We start from the raw sequence: 15,549 nt of genomic DNA on the forward strand, positions 1-15,549 counted from the left end.
GGACTCGATGATCTTGAAGGTCTCTTCTAAGTGAAAGCATTCTATGATTCTATGTATAATATTAGAGTGGACTCAGCATAGCTGAAGAACATCAGTCAATAGGTAACATTTCAGTGGACCTAATCCTGCTCCAGTAAAGTCATGAGAAGCATTTGTCTTCCCAGGGGAGTAACACCAGACCTTGGAGTCTGAGGTCAGTTTGAATCCTACTAGCACTATCTTGAGTCGTATGGTTGTCCTTCCATTTCACTGCCTTGTGCCTTGCAGTCATTGAATATTGGACTGTTTAATTGATTTTAAACTATTTTGACTGTCTTCTCATGCAAATGCTGACCTTGATAAGGGAAGGTTTTCACTTTTTGACTTCTTTTTTTTTGCAGTTGCCAGCATAGCAATTAATACATACTTAATAGAATCCAAAATTAGTCACTCCTGAATGTAATTATGTGCTAATTATGCAATTATTTTATTTTATATAGGGAGCAAAAAAAATTGTTAAGTACTTCAATTATAGGGTTTTTTTGAAAATCAAGTCAACTACTACTTGACTTAAATATTCATTTATGAAATAATTTGTCACTTGACATTTTAAGACTTCAGGGTTTTTTACAGCATTGTTATTGTGTACCTAACAAAACTGCTTTTTCTTTATCTGAGTTTTTTTCATCTATTAAAATTTGACATAGATTTATCTTACGCATTAGCCTGTAATTAGCACATTATATGTTTATAAAAATAATTATTAGCAGTTTATTATATATTTGTCTGTCTCCTTAGCAGTTTTGCTTGAATTTGAAATGAATGTTTTAAAAGTCAGATTTGAAGGATGGAGTTAGAATATTTTTGTGTGTAAACGAGGCTGATCAGATCACGTTATTTGTGTATCTTATGCTTAATTTCCTCTTTATGCTCTTTGAATCTGTTGGCCACTGTTGCTCCATTTGTCAGAAGTGGCAGCATCTCCTGGCAGATAAAGCCCAGAATGTTTTATAACAATTCTGTCTGAGCAGGCAAACAACCCAAAGTAGTGCCTCCAAACTATATAAGCCCAGTCTATTCTGTTTGGTCAGAACAATGTAGCAATCATCACACTTATTGCTTACTGACTGACACATAGGTAACCTAAACCCATCTACTGCTCCCCAGGGACTTGTCCAGACCCTTGACAAGGTAGATGGAGGGTTGTAGTGGCTTCTCCTGTCCTGAGTATTGCAACATGGAATAGATGATGAAAGCAGTAGGAGATAGGACTCAAATCCACAGGAAAGCAGGCTGCTTTGTTTCAGCTGCTTATGAATTATTTTAATTCTCCTCTAAATGTTGTCTCTACAGTACTTTATCTCCATAACAATATTGTTCAAGACAGTATCTGCTGTGCTCAGAGGGAAGCTCTCATTTGTGTACAGGAAACAAATAGCGTCAATCAAATAGCACTTATGACCCTTTCTGCATAATACTACAATAATGTGGTTCTGATTTACTATTACTCAGACTACACTGGTAATTAGGAGATCAAATGAATTTGAAGCCTTATTATTGTAAACAATATAGGAAGACATCCATGCAAGATTTACAAAATAATGTTATGCTGTTTGATAGCTGGGAATCTAAGGCAGAGAGGGCTAAGTTATAAACCTGAGATTTTAAGTGCTTGTTGACTCTAGCACTCAGTAAGTCTTTGTTGATAGTAAATGATTTTTTTATCAGTATCAAAAATCAAGTAATATTTAGGAGTTCACATTTACTAACAAAGATTCTGCCAAAGCCGTTGTAGACCCTGGATAGAAAAGCAGGACTGAAAGGTCAGCACATCTTTACAAGAAGGCTGTCTGTCTTTTCTCAAATGAAGAGTTTTGATCACCATCTTGAGATATGGCCAGTTGCTAGCTACTGTTTGCTCTGGTTGCAGTCACTCAGGCATTTTGGTGTAAAAATTTTTGTGCCAATCTTGTCATTAAATATATGACTGAGAAGAAAATCGAGATGTTATAGGAGTCCCTGATCCCATCCAGCAGCTGTGGGTCAAGACAGTGCCCCCTGAAGGGCTTCCCTTACAACCCAGCATTACTTCTTGCTCTTTCTTAAAGGAAGTGTGTGTGTGTCTCATCTGAGCTTTAAGTTGAAAGAAATAGGGTATAGAGATTGGATCTTTACCAGCTGCTGCATGAAGAGTTATACTGTAGATGATACTGCTAAATACAGAAATATTCTCTTCCATCTATCTTTTCTTTCAATGCCTTCTGTAATCAGCTCCCCTATTCTGTTTTTACCTCACTAACTCATACTGCTGTGATTGACTGGCAGATAGAGCCCACAGTATTGCCAATTTACATTTACAATCAATAGAACACTTAGATTTCCAATGACATTATTTACATGCATTTAATAAACATCAAAATTAACTTTCAGATGACACTTTGGCTACATACTGAAGCAGAAACACTTTAAGTGTGATAACACAGAAGTCTTCCTGTATGTAACTGTCTTATACCCCTCTGCTTTCCACTTAGCTTCTCGCACAGCATTGAGGATCCCTGATGAAAAGCTTCAAAATGTTTTGTCTTATGACATCAACAAATATATGTACACTATTTTAATTGAGAGCCAGGTAGCAAAAAAATCACAGTGTTCAGATACAAATGGATGTAAGGATGTGGTGCAATTTCCTTAGTTTGTTATGTCTGGGAGCTTTGAAATTTCTATTTTAGGTTATGTTTGCCTTGCAAAGTCACTTTAAGTAATCACCATCCAGATTTGAACAGCAAGGTTAACCTAGCCTTTCATTGAGAATTTACTCTATGAAGTTCACTTGGTAACACAGGTTATTTGCCCTTCCTCCTGTATTGAGCCACAATGATGATGTGAGCCTCCATCTTCAGTCTCAGGTTAAAAAGGGAGAGAAGAGCTGCTATGCAAGTCTAACTCAAAACAGTGTGTCTGTTTCAGGGACTCTTGGGTGTGCCACCTTAATAGGAGATGGATCAGGAGATGATGTGCCTGATCACGACAGATCAAGGAGAAAATGGAAGAAAACAGCTGGAGAGCTGTTAGTGCAAAGGACTCATTTTCCCTTATTTCAGAATGGGTATTCTATTACTTTGAGCTATAACAAGCTGCCCCAAGTTCAAGCCTCTAGCTAGACCAAGGCTACCACAAATATAGGCTGAAGGCCTTACTTGGTCATGGGAGATGAGAGATCTTACCCATTAACAGTTGAGAGGGAGACTCAAGGTACACATAAGAAATGTTCCACAAAGCTGTGCAATGAAAAAACATCTTTCCTTTAAGATGAGAATGTAGACTGGGGGAAAAACAAATGAAAATCCTACAGGTGGAAGATCACAAGATTAATGTCTCATTTGTTTAGGTTGCAGAAGCTGTGAGAAACAAGTCAATGGTGCAGCTGGTACAGGAGTTCACAGAAGTCTATATTTTTAATAGTAGCTACTGTGGCCTTGTAGCTTCATGCATCTATTTTATATTCAAGTGTCATGTAATCTGTCACTATGCAGAATTAGCCAATGTACTGTTTGTGCTATAAAGTCAGCAGAAACATTATTTAAAAATGGTTGAAAGCTAAGTAGGCATATACAAATTGAATGGGCACTTATATAGGCCTTGTTTTGTAGATACTTGTTTTTTTCTGTAGTGTTTGGTTTTGTTTGTGGGTTTTTTGGATAGAGAAGCAGATTTCCCAGGAAAAATATTTAAAAAGTTTTGGCAACTGGGTTAGCACAGCTGGGAATGTTTTCTTGTGAGGGATATTAAAGGCAAGCTTGGTATGCAATATGCTTACTAGGTCTTATTAAAATATGACCAAATATTCAATTAAGGTATTTACATCACTACTTTTTTTTTTTTTTTTTTTTTTTTTAATGCTCAGCATTTACCTGTAAACTGTAGGATCACAGAATCCTGGAAGTTGGAGGGGACCTGTAATGGAAACCCTAAATGAAATCTCTGGCAACCTATGCCAATGTTCAGTCATCTTCATAACAAAAAGGTTTTTCTTATGCTGCTATGGAATTTCCTGTGCTTCAAGTAGTGCCCATTGTCTCTTGTCCATTCCATGACCACCACTGAGATGAGATGAGCTCTCTTTCGTTCATTACCAGCTATCAGGTATACATATTGATAGGATTCCCCTGAACCTTCTCTTCACCAGGCTGAACAACACAAGTGAACTCAACTTTTTCTAATATGACAGACGCTCCAATCCCTTAATCAACTTTGTGGTCCTTTGCTGGACTCACTCCAGTATATCTGTGGGTCTCCCTACTGCTGAGCAGAGGAAAAGCATCAAATCTCTGATCAGTGCTGTCTCCAAGCTGTGTTTTCAAGCTTTTTGCATTTTGGGAAGACAATTTCATTTATCCTTTATTTCATGTTTTGATGTTTCTCTTTCTTTTGAAAGCATAAGGAGGAAAAAAAATTGTTTGCATGTAAGTGGCCATGGAAGGAAGAGTATGGTGGGAAGAGAAACTTCATCTTATTGCAGCAAATTTAAATCTCAATCTTGGGGAGGAAAAAGGTCTATTTTTGTAGCAGAAGGAGGATTTCAAGTTTGCCAAGATTTGGGGAGCTCTTATGTTGAATATTGAAACCTTTGCTAAAAGTAACAAAACAAACAAAGAAAAAAGAATCCCACTTAAGAATATGGATTTTTTTTGTTTTTAGGAAATGTCAGAAGAAAGTTTTGAAATCAGAAAAAATATCCAGAGGACAAAAGAAACAAAACTTAGTGGCATATGCTTTAAAAAGTCTTTCTTTTTTACAGCAGTAAACATTTAGAGTTGGACTGAGTATCTGCATGTATTTTGAAGTTTGTTATTTTGGGGTTTGGAGTTGCTTCCTGCTGAATAAGGACTGAAAAATTATGGATGTATGTTGGAAATGTTCAGTGTTCAATACTAAATACTCTTTAATGAAGATCAATGTAAATTCCTGCTGGTATTATTTTCCCTATGTAAAATTTTTATTACTGGGTAGATTAGGATTTGAACTGTGTCACAATGGAAATACATAACTATGCTGTCCACTAAAATAGTTTTATTTCACTTGCTGATATTAATCATTCAAACATGAAATCAAACATGCCACCTGCAATTTTTGTTAAGACATTTGGCCTTTTTTTACTGTTACATTTTCCTGCAAATATATCCCTAGGATCCTTTGGGGTCTGTGTTGTCTTACTACTAGAAATTAGAAGGTTAAAGAAGTAGGTTTCACAGTTTGAAAATGAACAATTGAATTGATTTGTTAACATATAGCAAAGGACAGAGGAAGGAAGGCTAAATTGTACCTTGATAAAGCAGAAGCCCAATATTAAATTTATTAAAAAAGAATTCAGAGATCACCATCACGATGCATATAGTTTTGTGTTATATGTTATATACATATATATAGTTTTGTGCTATAAGTTATATGTTTACTCTCATAGTAAGAGTTTATGGCAATTCCAAAGAGTTGTTTGTCTCAGTAGGAAGGATGCCCGCTATTATTATTGACATTTTGCAGTCTGGAATGGTGTCATGGAATAATTAGATTGGCTGAAGGTCTCTGAAGAAGTTGGCAATAACCCCACCTTTGCTGAATGTTCATCCAGTTCCTCAGCTGCAATGTCATCTTTCATCTCAAGAATAAAGTCTCTTTCCATAGAATGCAAAATAAAAGACATACTCAAATATGTGAGGAAGAAGAAAATCCTTTTTTTGCATAAAAATAGGTTTTCTCACCATGATCAGCTGATGTCTCATCTCCTTTTTTCTCTTTCCCCACTGTATTTTTAAACTAAAATGTGGAGATTTAAAATTCATTGTAATATATGGATTTTACCTTCAGTGAAAAAGAAGAGGAATCAGGGTCTCATCCTTAAAAATCGTTCTCTCCCAAGAGCTGAAAAGACCCCATGCTTTCACAACGAATAATAACCTTTAAGATGTATGTCTGTTCTGCTGAGTAACTTCTGATTTCTTTAGTTTGGTCTCTTAATCTATTTTTTTTACTGAATATTGATTTCGGTTCACTGCTTTTCTGGAAGTACTGTACCAAAGATTATCTTTCAATAGACTCCAAGCATGAGGGGTTTAGGAAAAGTCTCTCATCTTATTAGAGGTTTATGTTCTTACAGCAAACTCTTTCTCTTGTAGCACATAGGTTAGTATTGCAGACAGGTATATCTGCAAAGTCTTTCTTAACTCTTTGGCTGACTGCTTTCAACGACATTGAAACCTGTGCATTTTTAAAGTAGGAGATATGGATAATATCTTTATATTTTGTTTCAAACTTTGTATGCAAGTTTTCATTAAGGTAATTTGTAGTAGAACCATTATTGAAAACATTTTATGCAATTCTTGTTTGAAGGCGGTTTTTTTCTGAATAAAGTGGGGTGGTAGACAGTGGAAAATTAATTAAGTGGATTCAATTAACTAATCAGGAAGACTAATGTGTGATTAAATAGATAGTGTCCAAGAAAGCATTGAAATTATAACAAGGTATTTCTTTAATCCCAGATAAATCTAATTAATTTTAAGCTTACTTCAGTTTTGTGTTAGAGTGACTGTATGATGACAAGTCCTAAACTGCTGACAGGCAGGTTCACAATATCTCCAAAGCAAATGATCTGCAATAACTATTTGAATTAAGGGTGAGGGCACCAAGGTACTTGATGAGTGTCTTGCTGCCTGAGTCTGATTGTGATCCTCAAAACTCATAACCAATTTAGGAAGGTATGTCCATGTAGTGCAATGCAGTATTGCAGAGAGTTGCCTGAGCTATCTGTGAGTGAATTAATGCCGGGAGTAGAAGCAATATGTGTGTAAGTTAGCACTCATCCTTGTCTGACAGAGTATTGGAGCACAATTAAATAAATTGGGTCAGTCTACACTGTGGTGCATTGGGCCGTGTGTGTAGTTGTTCTACTGTTCTTATGTATGCCCACTACCAGTCCCTCTTGGTGGGGCTGATGGTCTTAGTGCTTGAGCCTCTGTGATGTGCCTTCTGCTGTGAGGTCTAATCTTGTCCCTCTGAGCCTGCCTATACACTGCTGGAGTAAATTCAGCACACCTACTCCATATTGCAACCTTATCCCCCTTCAACATAAAAAGACTGTGAAGACTAAAAATTTCATCAAGTCAAGTAAAGTGAAGCAGTGTCACTACATGAAAGATATTTTAAGAATCTTTAGAGCATGACCTTGCTTGCTTGGGACAGGGGAAAACTTGAATTCAAACTTTTTCTTCCAGGAATGTTTTTTCTTTATTTTATAGAAAAGGTCATCTTTGAACTTCCTGTAGGGTGATATAGCACAAAGATGCTTCTCTCTGGCTCCCAGATGGTTTTGGCAATTCTGCAGGTTACTATCACAAATGGGAAGATTTGCTCTATGGGCTGCAAGCTCCCAAAACTCCAGAAAGCAGCAATTTGCACCAGGGAAAAGTTAGATGTGATTGTGGTTATATACATAGAGATTAGTTTACTAGGCAAATATTAGTTTGACATGTCCAAATGACTAATGGAATAATAACTAGGAATAGATAATCACTAGTGAGCAGATGTTTTACATTTGAGCAAAAACTGAAGGTCAGATGACATAGAAGGGGCAATGGGAGGAGACAAAAACAGGATAACAGGAGCTGCTGGTGCATACCAAAGATAATTAGGAGACACATACCAAAGATAAGCAAATATGTGAGGCAATCATTCAAGGAGAAACTGGTTCAAACTGACCTTGTGGCTGTAACTCAGCAATCTGGACCAAAGGTGAATAGTTTACTCAGAGGGAGACTTCCTCCAAGACACCCTGGCCCACGACCACCAGATAGGAGTGCACGGGAACCAGCGGGAGGAGACTTATAATGAATTCTCAGAACTGCTTTGAATAACCCAACCTGTTCTCAGAACTCTTGTGTATATGCATGACTTTGTGTAATAAATATCCAACTGTTTGTTGAAATGGTGTGTAAGTTAGGACACACTAGCCCCTTTACACCCAGCGCTGCAGTAAGCATAGCTACTTTATAACTCTCCATGAGTTGTGAAGTTAGTTTCCATGAGTCAGTGGGACAGCATTTCTGAGAACATCGCCTAGATTGTAGGTCTCCATTTTATCATGTGGGCACTGGGATCCTAGAAACAGATAAATTATCATATCTGTCTCTCTGTTCAACCTGCAGCTGTAGGTTCGGCTACAGCTGTATGACAACTGTGTATCAAGAAACTTCATAACATGTATGTATGACATCTTGGGCAATTTCTGCTCCAGAAATCCCAGGAGTAGTATGGGTATTTGGCTCTGATTTACAGCTGCATAGGCTAAAAAGATCCCAAATGCCTCTGCAATAGTACCTCTGTTGAAAGACCATGGAGGATGTTAAGGTGGATTAAAACAATTTAGTTTTGTCTATAAGCCTATTGTTGAGTGAGAGACTGAATTCTAGAGACAATATAACTGTGTAGCAATAAGCCCCCATTGCAGTGCAACTGTCTGGAAAGCCTTTTGGGATTGACATATTAAGAAATAATATAAATTTCTTGAGAAGAAATAAAATACAGTTTACCTGCTTGAAAACCCAACTGGTTCAAACCAAACCAAACCAAACCCAAAGGCAAACAACAACAAAAAAAAACCAACACAAAAAACCCACAACACAACAACCTAGGGGTTTATCCGGAATGCACGCAGAATCCTAAATTTATTTGATCAAAGAAATAGCAGCTACTCTTCTTTGTCCCTCCTCCCCCATAGAATGAAGGCAAACAGTGGAGTGGAAAATCCTCATCTTTAATTTGAACATTATAAAGCCCTGACATATCCATCTGCTTCATTCTTTGTAGACAAAAACACATGCTAATGTTTCTAACTTCATTAATCATTAAAAACAAATTATTTGAATTCTCCCACTTCACAGCTTCTAATGCACAAAAGAGTTGTGCATTATGTGTATGTTGTTAATATCCCTGTCTTTTGTCTACACATAAAATGTTTTTTTTTTCCCTTTACCAGTTTTAGTAATGTTTCTTCATTTATCATTTCATTTTATTTACCTTGTTTATTGGAATTATTTGGGTTTTTTTTGGGGGGGGGGGGGGGTTATTTCTTTACTCTTACACCATAAGGTCTGCCTTTTAAGAGTCAGCTTTTAGCAAGTGTCTCTATTAACATTAGACAAATGGTGCCTGGATGAAATATGAGCATTGTACTAGGAACCAACCATGGTTCTTAAACTTTTTTTATCAAGACCCTAGTTTTCATGCCAACATTCTGAAGGAGTATTTAAATCTTGCTAAGTATAACAGAAATTGTGATGTGAGCATGTATCTGATACAGGGATTTAGAATGAGACTAATTCTCATTCTGTTCCACTTCGAAACCACGGTGATAAGAAAGTAAATGATTGTGTGCTATTGTTCTCATTTCAGATTTAGTAATTTCTCAGTTTTGGAGATCAACCATAACATAGTTAGCTTTGGCTTTGCTTGTAGTTTTATGGTTGGGAAAGAGAGTGTTAAAATACGGAAACAAAGCACATGGTCTCTTATGTCCTATCCACTTAGCTTATTGCATTAACTATTAAAGGAAGAAAAAAAACAAACACAAAAAAGAATGTACTTCCAAACTTAATTGCTTATATTCCACGCACAGATCATAGCATTTGTGCTAGAGCTATTTGAAACTTGCAAGTAATATTCACAAAGCTCATTGTTGGGAATCTTCATTACTACAACTTCCTCTTTGCATGCCCTGGACAATGTTAGTCTTAACCCTACAATTTACTTCAAAGGCTCCTGTAAGATTTTCTTCCTTCCTCATTGCTCTGATCCGTTTTAACCAGATGTCCATGAGTGCTCCTTTTCCACATCAAACATCTGTTTCTTTGCTTTAAAGTCCTTTCTGATTAAGCTTCTATTGAGCTGCTTAATATTTTTAATATGGGGCAAAGTAGTCATTTTGGTCTAATTAATTTTCCTATTTCTTCTTTTTTAGTTCTTTTGCACAGACAATTTGCAAACAGAAAGCCAAATGAGCAGAGAAAATGTGCTCTGGACTGTTCACTCAGCACTAAATCATCTCCAAGCTATTGCACATAGTGTTCGTACCTGTTCATTTTTTGTCAACTAAGTCTTATTTAGTGAACATAATGTTCTAAAGGTTCAATATTTTAAAGAAGTTCAGATATTTTATGTTCTTGATCATGTTCCACATTCCCTATCCTCTGGATTGCTCATAAATCTAGGCTGGTTGGTTGCCATTGTCTCAGTGTTTCACTCAAGTACTTCCTGTAGCATTTATGGGACAAAACTGGATAGTTCATCACATTTCCAGTCCATTTGAATGTAACATCTGTCACTGAACATAAGACTGTTTACTGTCCTCAGCTGAATAAGACATTCATAACGGGGAGTTGGGGCAGCTAGGGGAGGGAGAGAAGGTTTTCTTGAAGCTGAAGTAGCTTTTTTCTTTTTTTAATTAATCACATTAATCATAGACTTGGTTTTCATTTCCTGATGGACTGAGCCTGCCTTGGGCGTAATAGCATCAGCTATTTCCCCTTTACTTCTGCTTTTTGGAGGGACAAGGAGGGGGAGGAGGGGGGAAATAGCATTAAGTCATTCCTGTCTAACAATAGTCTGTGTATGGGAAAAGGAAACAGTGAATGAAAACAGTCTTGATAAAGAGAATAGGGCATTTACTGAAACACTATTCCAGGTCTTCTCCATGCTGCCTAGCAATATGTGGGAACATGATGCTTCATCCAAGGAGAAACAGTTGATTGTTTTCAACTTCCATTGCTTTTGAGGCTCTGTTCATGGCAGATTTTCTTCCTTTGGTATGTCCATAGGATGTAGGGAAGATAGACATTTCCTGGGATGTTGCACCTAGCCACCTTTCATAGGCAACTGTAAAATTAGTAAACTCCATTCAGAAATTAGTTATTCTTTTTATCCATATCATGTCAAATACTAAAATATTTTTTACTCCATGCTCAAACCAATTATCACTTCAACATTGGTTTTATGCCATTTATTTTGTTTAAAAGCATATTTTTTATAATGTAATACAGCTATAGAGCCCACTAGCACCGATAATAGATGAGGTGCCTACCTCAGTGGTCGCAACTGCTATTTAAATTCTAAACCACTTACATAAAGTGATGTCAAATCTATGCTTAAGGAAACCTAAGATCACAGGTTTCTATGTCAAGAGAATGGAATAATGGTCTTATAACGTGGTCTTCTTCATATCATAGGCTGTGGACTCCCACATGATAAAGACTAAACCATACCTGTATGAGAGTAGCAGGTGGAATTATTGTTCTCTCTGCCCAGATTCTGACCTTTCTCCTGGCACAGCTGCCCATTATTTCTAACATGTATCCAGGCAGCCTGGTTTCCATACTCAACAAATAATCCTTTGGGTCCTTTGCAAATAATTATTCTTTTTGAGATTTTAGTAGCCAAATTTGGAGAGATTTCACAATCACTGTGGGAGTTCAGTCTGCAGACTAAGCATTTGATAGAGCCCAAAATTATCTTTACTGAATTTCCAGCTGTGATTTAAAAAAAAAATTTTAATGAAGTCTTTCCCCTCTCTGCTGCCTAAAAATCCAAAATTGATTCTTTTCTTGATGCTTAGTTTTCAAATACACTCAGATAGTTATCTTCTCTCTCCCCCTAGCCATCATTCAACCATGCTGTACATAATTAGTTCTTTTAATCTTTGCTAATAATGCATCATCTGATTAAAAGCTAGCAAGGCACTTATTATACAGCATACTTTCATTTTAAATCAGCAGAGTTATGTCATGTCCTAGAAAAGCACATGCCAGAGCAGTCTTGCCAATTTTTGAACAAGTAATAGGTCCTGCAGGTAATAGAAGAGATTGTGCATAATGATAGTTAATCTGGAATCACTGCTTTTGTTCATTTTAGATATCCTCTCTGCCTTGTCTTATAGCTAGATAGAGAATCTAGACAAAGAGAATGGACACTATCAAGGTGCTTGGTCTCCTTTTTCTTTGGAGAAAATGAACATGCCACCAGATTTGGTGGTATTTATGGTATGAAGTTTAAGACTTCCTGGGCTGTATTTTTGCCCTAATTGTTTCCTTGTGCCTCTTCACAGAAATATACACTATGCAACATTGCATCTGCTTTTATGGAAGAGTTTAATATGTAAGACAGACATGCAGTATCTTTCTAAATATACATTGTATGTACATATAAAAAAGAAAACAGAAGATTATATATTTGGAGTCCATTGTCTGCAGGGCAAAAAAATAGCAGCCTGTCCAGGTACTCTAACATTTATTTCTCTTGTGTATCTGTTTGACAATAGAATAAACAATAAATTGCTGTTTATTAGCCCTGTCATATTAAAAACTGATTTGTGTTTTTTTATGAAAATAATATATAGGATGACAGCGTTACAGACCTAAGAAGGTGGATTTGATCACAAAATATTTAAGTTTTGTTAGGGTTTTTTTTATTCAGCATCATCAACACATGTTTTTCTTGGTTAGTGTGAGTCAGTATTTTAAAAAGCCTGTTGTCGACTCCCTCAAACTCTTTTGTCCTCAGGGAACTATCTGATTTCTGTGTTTTTCTAGCCTGCTGTTAAGTGGAATATAAGACAATAAAGCCTCTGTGGAAATTTTGCCTTGTTCATTATTCATTATCTGTGCTGCTGCTGATGGTGACAAATGTCATTACTTTAATGGCCATCGTAACCCATTGTCATAATTAAGGGAAATCATTTAATGAAACTGAATATAACATTGCTTAATGCATAAAATTAAGAAAAAATGTCATGACTAGGTACACAATATAACTCATAATTTTCAAAGATGAATCAATAAATTAAGCAATTCCTTATCATTAATATGACAACATCGTATTTTTAAAGGTTCAAAGGGGCAATGAAAAAAGGGTGCCAGATGGTCCTTTTCCTCCCAATTCAGTCATGACATGGGAGACTGGATTACTCCACAAGTTTTTGGGGCTTCACCCAGGAGTATTTCATGATTGCCATTTTATGCCTGGCTTGTGTAGGGCTGCACCTCTCTAAGTAGTCCATTAGGCATGTCATCCTTAAGTAGTTGCAGCTTAAAAGTGCTATAGCTAACAAATGTCTCCTTAATTTAAGCGATAAACATCTGCATTTCTACAACAGATGGCCATGAGCTCTGTACCATGGATAACTGTGGGTGGTCTGGCATATGTTTCAGAGGGCTGAAGCAGTCTCTGTACCACTTTTTTGCAGAAGCCATGCTATACGATGTGCCACTGCTCCATAACAGGAATTGCAATTATCCTGCATAACAGGTAAAGTTAATGAATGTACAATCATAGTTCCTTTCCATTCCAACAATTTGAATCCACAACTGAGAAAACTTTGCTAGGCAGATGTACTAGATGTGCAGGACACTCAGCTGGGCTGTGTACTGATGATCTTGCCAGCCTCTGAAATCCTGTTGGCCATCTGTGCTGCCACAACAAAAAATATGTGCTGATCGTGGGAGTTTTAATGTCAGTTTGGTGGTAGGATCAGGTAGAACACAACAAGAGAAATTTGGAGACAGAACAAAAACAAAAAAGAGGAAAGGATGGAAAGGGAGGGAATATAAAGGTCCGTATAATGTGGCTCAACATGTCAGGAGAAGCATTGCCATATAAAAATGCATCAGGCAGGCATGTAGGAAGTTTAGCCACAGATAATTGTGGCTCTGTGAACAGATTAAGGAGCTCCCAGAGTCACTTGTGTAGTCTACATTTTGTCTAAGCAACTGAGGACAAATGATCTCACCTCTTTGCAAAAAGAGAAGACCCTCCTTAAGGGTATGAGGTTCAGCCAGCAGTGAATACATGATTTCAGAAGTTATCACTGACTGAGAAAGAGCAAGAGAAGAATGAATAATAAGAAGTAACTAAGAAGATACACCCTAGTACAGCTCTTGAGAAGAGGAATCCCTTACCTCAGAGACAAAATAATTATAAAAACAAATATGTCATAGGCAAGCCAACATGTAGATGTGTGAATGTTAATAAGCTGGAAGTCTTCTTACTAAATATTAACATGTACTGACTTTGTTTAGTTTGTGAATCCCATGAAATCAAACTAGTAGCAGAGCTGAAAACTAATTGGATACCTTGCAGTCACATTTACAGATAAAAGAGAAAATATCTGAAGGTCTGCAGTTCTGAGCATTAATGCTGACAGTGAAGAGTACATCACAGTCTAAAGTATTAAAAATTATGCCCTTCAGGACTGAAAAATTCTAAACAGTAATACTTTTTTTCCAGGACATTCAGTCATTTCTTAAAAATTTATTAGGGGTTGTCAGTAAATCAATGGACAGTTAGCCCCACTGATTGGGATTGATAAACTGTAAAAAGTGTTGAACTCTCTAAGGATTTTTTTTTTCCCCCTTCTTAGTAATAGGAACAAGCCTCTGACAACAGTTTCAGCCTCAAGGACAGAATACATAATTGTGTTCACGAGGTACATCTATCACAATAGGCAATGAATTCCCTGGTAAGTATTAAACGTGAGATATAGGGAAAGAAATTCTAAATAAAAAAAGCCTCAAACAAACAATGAACAAACCAAAAGACCCTGGAAATAAATAAATAAAGCACATTCTACCTTCCCCTCACAACCTTTAGATCTCAGCTTTCACTATAACGTAAATCAGAAAGCTGCATAATGGGTAATTTGTGTCCAGCCATTTTACACATATTGATTCCCAGCCCATGCTAAAGCATGACAAAGTGTGTGCGTTTCTGGGAGCCAACAAGAAAGTATGGATGTCATTTGGAAAAAGGAAAGAAAACAACCCCAAACAACAAAAAGGACAAAACAAACAATCCCCAAAATTATTTACTTCTCAAGAAACCCATCCCTCATCTTCACTCTCTTCTTTCTGAAACAGGAATAGATTAGAGCACAGCAATATAATTTACAGTTAGCCTTAGGTGGTTCTGAGTTATGCACTGTTCACATCTAAAATAGTACAAGGAAGCAAGTACTAGATCAAAATGTTCCTGTTTTTCCCCACTAAAACCACCATTGCTGACCAATGAAAAATTCCCTGTGGCAGCTATGTATATTGCATGTTTGAAAATTGTTTTAGTACTTTAACTATGATTGAGGGTGATTCCTGTTGTTAATGCTACAGTTCCAGTTATAGACTTGGGCATGTATTTGCAAAATGCACAAAGAGACTGTCCCTTTCCTAAATGGCTACTGTGTCATTGACCAAATCAGGCCAATACTGATGGAAGAATAAGGTTCTAAGGTTCACTCATGTTTCCATTGCATTTGCAACCAGCCACCACAAAGACATGTTTAACTTGCTCTTCTCCACAGTGCAGCATATGCTACCTTTCTCAGTAGAGTTCTTCCTTCTTGGCTTTTACTTTTCAGAACCTCAAAGTTAATGCAAGAGTTTTGGCCAAATTCTGCTCCATTACACTGAGATAATACACAGGTACTTCAACCAAATCAGTGGCAGTATTGTAATGTTATCCCAGTCTCATTCCATTTCAGTG

At 36.8% G+C, this 15,549-nt stretch overlaps 1 long non-coding RNA gene across 1 annotated transcript in view; it reads left to right on the forward strand.

The window, feature by feature from the left end:
- The window catches only part of LOC311190654, an 86,832-nt gene that overhangs the window by 12,906 nt on the left and 58,377 nt on the right, over nucleotides 1-15,549 (forward strand). The window contains exons 2-3 of the long non-coding RNA XR_014617231.1: nucleotides 13,262-13,323; nucleotides 14,435-14,533. This is a non-coding gene — a long non-coding RNA (uncharacterized lncRNA). The remainder of the gene's footprint in view (nucleotides 1-13,261; nucleotides 13,324-14,434; nucleotides 14,534-15,549) is intronic.

Source organism: Gallinula chloropus (genome assembly GCF_964237585.1).
Source record: "Gallinula chloropus genome assembly, chromosome: 4".
NCBI lineage: Eukaryota > Metazoa > Chordata > Aves > Gruiformes > Rallidae > Gallinula > Gallinula chloropus.